The sequence below is a fragment of the Rattus norvegicus genome, chromosome X, assembly GCF_021556685.1.
Source record: "Rattus norvegicus strain SHRSP/BbbUtx chromosome X, alternate assembly SHRSP_T2T, whole genome shotgun sequence".
Taxonomy (NCBI): domain Eukaryota; kingdom Metazoa; phylum Chordata; class Mammalia; order Rodentia; family Muridae; genus Rattus; species Rattus norvegicus.
In genome coordinates, this window is record NC_141554.1 from 97,669,396 (window position 1) to 97,680,372 (window position 10,977).

Consider the following 10,977-nt stretch of genomic DNA (forward strand, 5'->3'; position numbering starts at 1 on the left):
TGTACTCATAACAAGGATTATTAATTCTCTGCTGTTTGGGTATCTGAATTTATAAATAGGAGCATCATTAATTTAAAGTAGAAGAGCCATCTTAGCTAAAAATTTGTCAGGCAAATTTTATGCTTCGAATACATTGAAATCCATAAAAATGATAAAAAGCAAGATGTCATCTTTGAGTGCCAATTCTGCTGGTGATGTGGAAAATTCAATGTTGTTTCAGCAAAAGTTCAGTGATGATATTTGGAAAACCACAAGTCACATGTAATTGACTGGAATATTCAACAGGATGCTTTGGGGACAAAGGATGAAATGTGATGGGCTAGGAGAATCAGGTGCAACAGCTGCCAGGCTTACTGTGGAACCATTGGTCAGAGTTAAGGGAAGGCCATGAGTTGAATTTGTTTGAAGGAAATAGGTGCAAGGTTAGGGAATGGAACAAAAATGGAAAAAGGAAGAATCTCAAAATCTACTGTGGTTGGGTAGGCAGGTTTATAGATTTAAGAGTCAACACCACCAGCAGGTGATTCAGTTGAGGACCTGGGGACCAGCTGCAGTGTAATTTGCAATCCTGTCACAGGTGCTGGACAGATGGATTTGTTATCTTCTATACCTGTGACTCCAAAGGGGACTTGTTGCGCACTGATATCAGGGTTACTGTCTGATTCTTCCGATCCTGATTTATTCTCCCAAAACATGAAGCTGGCATTCTGACTTTCATATACTTGTTGGAGACATTTTACTAGGACTGAGAATGCAAAATCCTTGTGATTTGTAATTTGTCTTTTGATGTTCCACCATTTACTTCGCAGCCATTGTGGTGAACGAACACTTTCCCATCCATTAGCTAATTCATCCCAGCGAATTTCACTTTCATCAGCTACATCAAGCTTTTCTAGCCTGTGAATGAGATTGACTTCATCTTTCCTTGTCCACTCAACACCTCCAGTCTGTTTCCAGTTCAGGTAGTTGAGCCATTTAGCACGACACTGCTTTGCTGAGCGAGTACCCACTCGTTGAGCCACTGTTGCCCAACACACACCCTGAGTGACTTTCTTATCCACCTCAGTGCCTGTCAACTCATGAACCGCATCTCCAAGTATCTGTTCTTCTTCTTTGGTCCATTTTCCTGCATTGAAAGTATCCTTCATCAGTCGACACCGGTCTCTGACTGAAGATGGACTTCTTCCCATGGCAGCCCCTATTGTTATCCAGTCATTGCCATGCTTCTGCCAGAGTACGTTGAGCTTCTCTATTTCCTCAGGGCTGTACTTTCCCACATGGTTTCTGTCATCATACATTCGGACCACCCTTCTATACACTGAAAACAATGGTCGATTCAGACCAAATGATATAGACCTGTAGAAATCTTTTCTTTTACCTTTTGACATCTTAAAAATGATTTCTGCAGGATTCTTGACTCCACGTTCATTCATATACTTTTCGATGTTGCTCATCAGAATATCTGTTTCTTCCTTGGACCACATTCCCTGCCTCCATTTATGTCCTTGATTAGTTAGAGCATCCTTAGCGTCCTTACCTGTGACCCATACTTGGCTAACTATTGACTCTTCCTTCATCAATAAGGGAGAAACTTTATCTGGTTTGTCATCTTGTAAAACCTGAAGTTGCATCCTATTTTCCTTAGTAAACTCTTCATCAGCTATCTTTGTGGCTGTGGTTGTGACCAAACCAAAGCTTTGTTCCATTTCTGGTAATGGGAATGAAAAAGCTGACATGCAAGGAGTAGAATCAACTTCAGAGGACAAACAAGGCCTCTTATTCAGAGGTTCAATAGAATTTTCCATTTCATCAGCTTCATTCTGCTGGCAAGGCATGAGGTTCTTGTCTGAATTCTCAGTAACAAATACAGAGCTCACAATTTGAACTGTTTCTGAGTCAGAAACCTCTTCAAATATACTCATCTTCAAATCTAGTTACAGGCTAGGTAAGCTATAGTAGTTTCCATAAAATTGTCACTTTAACTGGATAATATAAACTGATATTATCTTCAACAATTTTCTGTTTGATACTTGTGAGTGCAAGGTTTGCTACAGCTGGTGTGTATGACAAGCTGTTAGGAACAGTTGCCCTTAAAGAGGGTTAATACATTTTACTTTATGTTTTCTTTTGGTCTAGTTGAAAATTTCTCTTTGATGATAAATGTGAGTGCACAGAGCTAGATCAAGAGGCTCCAAAATCATTAAACATGAGAACTTCAGAGAACTGTTGATTTATGTCAATATGCATAATAGTGCTGAAAAATAAAATTGTTAATTATCCATTAATTGAATATCAGGAAGATTTTATATTTCTATTGCAGTACTTTCAGCAAACAAATTCCAAAATTGAAATGGTCAGAGTCTGGAATGTCATTGTTTACATGGCTTTAAAGAGTAAATTAAAAGGGATTATTCTCCATTACATTTCAGAATACAGGTCAAATTTAGATACTATGACTTTTTCATATTTTGTTAATCCCTTACAAATGTAAAACATTTGCTGAAAAAAGTAAGTCTGACTTTCAGAATCCAAGGATCATAAACAAAAAAGTTATATTATTTTATAGTGTAGAAACTTACATGCACACATAAGGAATTTTATAGTAGAAGTTATCTAAATTGTGTAATGAAGGACGTATTTGGTACCAAATTCATTAGAATAATAAAAAGAATTTCAATTTTACTTGTGGTCTTAGAAGGATAAAATGATGTTTTATTTTTAATGTATGTGCTTTGCATTAATAAAGGATATGCACACACAAGAACTCTCAAAAAGCTTTTTTAAAAACCTTGTACACTGACGAATTTCTATTGAAAGTTAAATGTATGCCAGTTGTGGAACATTCTCACAGTAGAGATCTTAGACTGTTCTCACATGTATGGGATATAATATACCAAAAAATTAGATGAATGCTAAATGTCAGTATGTGAATAAAAATTCATAATATTCTTATATACAGAATAAATATCTGTATTATTCCATTCATATTACTATAATAATAACTCTCACAGTGGCAGTAATAATATTGGAGTGATTATTAATTATGCTTTTTATGGTACAGGAGCACCAGAGGCTACTGTTTGACTATATTAAAACAATTGTTTACATAATGAATGGAAGAAAAATAATGCATAAGTGAACCTGGAAGATGTACAGATATGGAGAAATGTTGGGAATCATGAACTTGTCCTGGTCTAGCTGCCTTGAGAGACATGAATCACAGGTTTTACAGTTTAGAGTCCATGAATTCTGGGGCACAGTGTGCTTTCCAATTTCTGAGAGACCAAAATATTTCCCCAGACAGTTCAGGTAGATTTATATTTCTCTGTATGTTCCATTAGACATCGAGAAAACATGCTGGATGGGTCAACTGGTATTAGACATTAATCTTGTGTACCCTGTAAAGATGGCAAACATTATTGTACCCTGGCAACTACAACTATATTGATCCAGATAATTGTCAATATATGCTGTTTCTAATACTGGTATAAAAAACCTGATTGGTCTTTATAAAATTTTCACAGCCTCAGTCTTGTGGCTTCTTCGACTAGCCAGGCTTAATTCCTTGCAACCATACCAGGTTACCTTGGCCCAGTAAACAAGTTTAGGCAGTTATGGAGAATAATGGCAGAAATAAGTGACATTCTCTGAGTGAAATGCAAGACTGGCCTGAAATGACCATCATTTTGTACAGGAAGGATAACTAGGCAACTTATAAGTCTAAAAAATTAATGTTGACCTGGCCTTAGAAAGTAATAATCTGAGATGAATATATGCTCTAAATAAGGGTGTTGTAGGGTCAATTACTCAACTTATGCAAACCTATTTGATATAAATTTAGATATAAATGCAAAGTGTAATAATTACAAAGATGCTATGAGACAACATCTATGTAGAACAATTTGTGAACAAATTTGAAACCTTAAGTAGTGATGACAGTGGTATATTAAAGAAACTGATGAAATGTAGAAAAGATAAAAGGAATTTTTCATAAAAGAAAAAATTGAAATGGAAAATGTAAATGAGATAAGTCCTAACAGCCACCAGAATATTGAAGAAGAATGTCACTAGTATGCTGTGAAATAGTTTTGTGAATAGTCAGACATTACAGAAATTAGTTTTCATTGTTTTTTTTTGTTTTTTTTTTCAGTGCTGAGGACTTCATTGTTAACTTGACAAAATCACAAGTCCTTTGAGAAGAGTCACTATAAACTGGAGGATTGCTTAGATCATATTGGTGTGTTGCCCTGTCTGTGAGAGATTGTCTGAATTGGTGATTGATAGTGGAGGACCCAGCTTACTGTGGGTACTGTTCATGTTCTTGAGCTGCATGAAACAAATCTAGCTGAAACTCCTGTGATCCGCCTAAGAAATACATGTCCCATCCTATTTTCTGAGCCTATTTCTCCATACTCACTTCAGACAGGCACTCCAATGTCTACTATCAGCCCCATATATTCAAAAAGAACCACCTTGTTTTCATCCCTAGCCAAGTAGACTAGACTCTCCAACCCAAATAAACATTGCCAACATAGCCAACTCTGTCCACCTCTGCTGTAGACATTTAGTCCATTTGCTATGCAGGCATATGGTACTTGCCTCCAACTACAGCCATTTTTATATGACACTCATCTCCAAGAATGGACACTATAGCCATATCAACAGATCCACTCACCTATGTGACATGGATAAGGGCAACTTGACCAACAATCCTCTACAATTTGTACATATTCTCTTCAAGTAAAGATCACTAAAATATATTGTTAATTGTATGCATGCTTCCCAAGTACCCTTACCCCCAACACACATTATTAGTCAGAGAGCTTAGATGTCCACCATTAATTCCATCGATATGGATTACATAGCCCTGTTTCTTCACTAATACTAGAATAGCTTTGCTGGCCCTATCCATTTCTGATACGAGATGATTACTCTTTTCCATGGGAAGGGCACTATACTTACAACAGCAACTTCCTGAAAATACATAATTTGCCTGAGGACCAAATGCCTGGGCAAGAATCCCAAACTCATTCAGTTTCAGCACTACTAATTGCCTGAGGAAAATACCAATGTGGCCCCCTCATACTGTTGAATACTGACTCTGAGAATCCTGTACAGTTTGCCCCTTGCTTCTGAAACTGCATTTTGCATGACCTGAGCCACAACAGTTTCTGAAACTTCATCTGAACAACCACACAGACTCACACAAAGATTGAATTTGAAATCTCATACAGCTGGTCAACCACCTGACAATTTGGAATAGTGAGAAACAGAACTTCTAAGACCCATTTAAATAAAGATGATTAACATTGGCATACCAATAAATACTACCAGTTACTTTACTTCAAATGCCTAGGACCTATCACAAATACACAACAGGAATAACCAAAACAACAATTCTCTATCAAAAAGTAATATTCCCAGAGTAATATTTCCTGAGAAAACTAACCTAGATGATTTATATAACAATATTTAAAAATGTTAAGTAGAAATATGATCAAGAAATCAAGAGGATTTGAATACATGCCATAATAAAGAATGAAAAAGCTGTACACAGATCCCACCAGGAGAAAGCAGGTCTCCAAGAGCATTGACACATCCAAGAGCAGAGGTAAGACAACCACTTCTACTCAGAGGGACCAGCCTGGAGCACACAGGACATATGAACCAAGGAGCAGTCTGGGACAGGATTCATTCCATTTCTGCCAGGGTGCTGAGATGACCCAGTCCCAAAGATGTCTGTAACCAGATTCCATGAAGAGAGAGTGGGATTCTCAGAAGTGTGGAAATTTCTGAGAGCCCAGAGAAGACTACCACTTTTGTTCACATTCCTGGCCCACATGACACCAGTGTAGAGCTCTCCGGACACAGGAACTTAGAAAGAGTCAAACACAGGATCCTTTTGGTTTCTCTCTGTGCCAAGACTTGAAAGCTTGTCTCTAGGAGTGCTGACATACCTGAGAGCAGAGCTAAAACCAACACTTCTCCTCCAAGGTACCCATGTGGAGTCCTCAACAATAAAAGAACCTAACAGGGAATCACCATTCCTGACCGCAAGCTGCATTACAGAGCAATAGTGATAAAAACTGCATGGTATTGGTACAGAGACAGGCAGGTAGATCAGTGGAATAGACCCAGAAGTGAAGACACAGAAATGAACCCACACACCTATGGTCATTTGATCTTTGACATAGGTGCTAAAACCAACCAGTGGAAAAAAGATAGCATTTTCAACAAATGATCCTGATTCAACTGACAGTCATCATGAAGAAAAATGTAAATCAATACATTCTCATTGCCCTGTTCATAGCTCAAGTCCAAGTGAATTAAGGATCTCCACATAAAACCAGATACACTCAAACAAGTAGAAGATTGGAGAAGAGCCTAAAACACATGGGCACTGGGGATGATTTCCTGAACAGGAAACCAATGGCTTATGTTCTAAGATAAGAATTGAGAAATGGGACTTCATCAAATTGCAAACCTTCTGTAAGGCCAAGGATACACTCATAAGGACAAAATGCCAACCAACAGAGTGGGAAAAGATGCTTACCAGTCCTACATCAGAGAGAGGGCTAAAATCCAATATATACAAAGAACTCCAAAAGTTAGACTCCAGAGAATCAAATAACCCTATTAAAAATGGGGTACCTAGCTAAACCATGAATTCTCAACTGAGTATTATCGAATGGCTGAGAAGCAACTAAAGAAATGTTCAATATCTTTAGTAATCAGGGAAATGCAATACAAAACAACCCTGAGATACCAAATGATGTGAGTCAGAATGGCTAAGATCAAAAACTCAGGGAACAACAGATGCTGGTAAGGATGTGGAAAAAGAGGAAAAGTCCTCCATTATTGGTGGGATTGTAAGCTAGAACAAACAATCTGTAAATCAGTCTGGAGGTTCCTCAGAAAACTGGACATAGTGCTATCACAGTTCCCAGCTACACCACTCCTGGGCACATACCCAAAAGTTGCTCCAACATATAACAAGGATACATGCTCCACTATATTCATAGTAGCCTTATTTATAATAGGTAAAATTTGGAAAGAACTCAGAAGTCCCTTAACAGAAGAATGGATAAAGAAAATGTGGTCTATTTACATAATGTATTACTACTCAGCTATTAAAAACAATGACTTCATTAACTTATTAGGTAAATGGATGGAACTATAAACTATCATCCTAGGTGTGGTAACCCAATCACAAAAAATCACACATGGTATGCATTCACTGAAAAATGGATACCGTCACAAAAGGACAGATTACCCAATGATACAATCCACAGACCACATGAAGCTCAAGAAGGATGATCAAAGTACAGGTCTTCAGTCTTTTTAAAATAAAACAAAAATATTCATAGGAGGACATATGGAGACAAAGTTTTTAACAGAGACTGAAGGAATGGTCTTGAGTTCCTTCTATGAATTCCCTAAGTAATTATAACCTGAAACTTTAATTTGACATAAACCCGTTTTTAAGCAACATTTGGCCAGAATGTTTACCTAAACAACAGAAAATCAAAATAGAATTAAGTTCATGTATAATTTCCAGGTGTGTATTTTTCATAGAAATAAAAGTGCAGAAAATTTAAACATGGAATGATGCCATGTAATGGTCTGACATATTTAACAAGGATATTAAATATTGAGTATATGGTCAATCTTTCAATAGGATAAGAGGTTTGATTTTATAGTGTCAATGGCTGCTAGCTGTTCACCATAGTTACAGTTCTAGTAATATATGGAAAAATTACCAATGGTATGATATTTTTAAGAATCAAAAGTAGAAAAGAGTACAGTCAGCAGGATAGAAAAGATAAATTATCTAGTTGAAGTTAATACTTTCAATGTAGTACCAATTAAATATGTTATCTAACATAATCTACATTAAAAACAAATTCATTGCAACTTAGATATGATTGAGTATATTTGTTTTCATATCACAGTATATGTGTAAAATAAATATACTAAGGACAAAGTAAATCCCCTAAAAATCCACAAAGTGGAACAATACAAACGGGTCTTACCAGAGTAGTCTAAAATTATACTGATTTCCTGTTCCCAGAAAGAGTTGCAGTTCAAACTTAAATTTTGAGAGATGTTATCACTTGACAAAAAAGAAGAAAAACAAGTTAGTCATAATCTAGTTCTAGGATGGGTCATGACTAGGATTTCAATGTCTTAATACAAACCGAATGGGATTTGTTTTCATAACTGTATGCAAATTACACTGAGGACAACAAATAAGGAAGAACAGTTTGAAAGAGTAAGATTACAATGAAAAGAAGGTTATCATTTCAGAAGAAATGAAAAATTACCTCAAAAGTATAATATCCTGCAAACTTGTCACAGGAATGTTGATTTCTAATAAAATGCTGTGGATGTCTAAATAACATGTATCTTGGAAAGGATAAAGTATTAGATCAGCTTAAGCTAGGCCTTACAGAGACAACATGAATATTACCATGACAACAGAATCCTGAGGTCACAGTGCAGTAGCCAATCAGGATGGCCATTTCTTCTGCATACCAGGACCACAGTGGCTAGGACATAGGCAAATAGATTGAACTAGAAAATATCATCCTGAGTGAGGTAACACAATCAGAGAAAAACACACATATTAAAATCAGAAATTGAGGTGCTGCTGAGAGAGCTCAGCAGTTAAGAATGTGGGCTGCTCTTTCAGAGGTTCTCCTTCAATTCTCAGCAACCACATATCTCAGGACGATCTGTATGGGGATCTAATGCCCTCTTCTGGCCTGCAAGTGTACATGCAGACAGCACTCATTCATAATGAAATAAAAATCTTAAAATGTTTAAACAGTACAGCAAATACATAGGTGAATGCCAGCAGCAAACTGTGGAACTGAGAACAGGACCCCCGTTGAAGGAATCAGAGAAAGGACTGGAAGAGCCTGAAGGTGCTCAAGACCCCATATGAACAACAATGTCAAGCAACCAGAGTTTCCAGGGACTAAACCACTACCCAAAGAATATACATGGACTGACCCTGGGCTCTAACCTCATAGGTAGCAATGAATAGCCTTGTAAGAGCACCAGTGGAAGGGGAAGCCCTTGTTCCTGACAAGACTGAACCCTCAGTGAACGTGATTGTTGTGGGGAGTGCAATAATGGGGGAGGATGGGGAAGGGAACACCCATATTGAAGGGGAGGTGGAGGTGTTAGAGGTATGTTGACCTTGAAACCAGGAAAGGGAATAACAATTGAAATGTAAATAATAAATACACAATTTAATAAATATGGAGGAAAACAATAAACTCAAATGACTATTGGGGGAAAAAGAAAGGAAATTCATACATAAAAATAGCATGTTGTGAGTACTGCATTTCTTACATTTCTCTCATCTAATTCCTCCCATTCCTCCCATCATGGTTACTTCCTAATTTCATGCTTTTAATAATAAAATATCCTTTCTTTAAACCCATAATGTCGGTTTAGTGCTGATTGTATGTGTCTGAGTAGACGCTTGTGAGCTTCATTCCTGAAGGAGAGTGGTTTTCTTTCCCAGCAGCCATCATCCCCAACATTTCTTCAGCTATGGACGAAAATTTCTGATACTTTCCCTTTTATGTTGGGATTTTTTTTCTGGTTTGCTTATTTTTTTAATTTGTTCAACCATTATATTTTTTATTTCTGTTTTGCCTCATCCCAAATTCCTCTTACATGTTAGCCCACTTTACCTTATATTCTCCTTGTTCTTTAAAACCAAATGAAGGTTAAAATATTTTTTAAAACGTTCACAAATTATGCAGAGAATCTTATGTCACAGATTATCCAGAGTAACTTACAGCATAATGAACATAAGTCAGTAGCAGTGAAGTGTCTAATTGGTCAACAGATTGAAATCTAGAAGTTCAGTCAAATAAGTACATATTGTCATCAGCAATATGATCTTACTTTCAGGTTGTAGAGAACAACTAATAGCCTTCATAACCTTCTAAGATTGTGTTCTCCCTTCCCAACCACCCCCTTTCCTGCCTCCCCACACTGACATTCCCCTACAGTGGGTGATCCAGCCTTGGCTTTTCCAAGGGCTTCTCCTCCCATAGGTGCCCAAGAAGGGCATCCTCTGCTACATATGCAGCTGGAGTTATGGGTCTATCCATGTGTACTCTTTGGGTAGAGGTTTAGTACCTGGGAGCTCTGGTTGGTTGGTTTTGTTGTTCTTATGGGTTTGCAACCCCCTGCAGCTCCTTCAATCTTTTCGTTAATTCCTCAAACGTGAAAATTCTTAATAAAAATATTTTATGTTAACCTCTGGAAATTTGCTTCATCTAGATATAACTATTCAACTGTTGCCAAATTGTTGTAGAGTTATTAATATACTATTACATGTAGAACCAAATAACATATCAATAATATTGATTTTGACCCCTTTTCTTAATTTTTATTCAGTTTTATTACTCTTAGTACCTCACTACCATTTCCTAAATAAGTGATCATTATTTTGTGAACTTCCGCTACTTAAAAATATTTCACACCACACAAATCATTTATTAATCTACACTGCAAATATTTTAGCAAATGATAAAGATAAGAAGTTTTGCTTAGTTCATTCTCAAACTGAGGAGTTAGGATAAGCCTTTTCATTCTCATATCCCCTTCTCCACTGGAGATTAGATCTCTAGCCACCAGTCAGTAGTTTCCACAAGAGGTCTTGGTTTTCTGCCTCTACTATCCGAGCTCAGCATGTAGAAGAATGGAAAGCAATCCATTCTTATAGCACTATACAAAGTTTAAGTCCAAGTGGATCAAGGACCTCCTCATCACACCAGATATACTCAACCTAATAGAAGAAAAAGTGGGGAAGAATCTCGATCACATGGGCACTGGGGAAATTTCCTGACCAAAAAAATTCCATTCAGTTTGTATTAAACTTCAATATCCTAGTCATGGCCCATCTTTCAACTGGATTATGACTAACTTGTTTTTCTTCTTTATTGTCAAGTG

At 37.0% G+C, this 10,977-nt stretch overlaps 1 pseudogene; it reads right to left on the reverse strand.

The window, feature by feature from the left end:
- Nucleotides 1-386: 386 nt before the first annotated feature.
- Nucleotides 387-1,968, reverse strand: Dmtf1l (cyclin D binding myb like transcription factor 1; annotated as a pseudogene).
- Nucleotides 1,969-10,977: the final 9,009 nt, after the last annotated feature.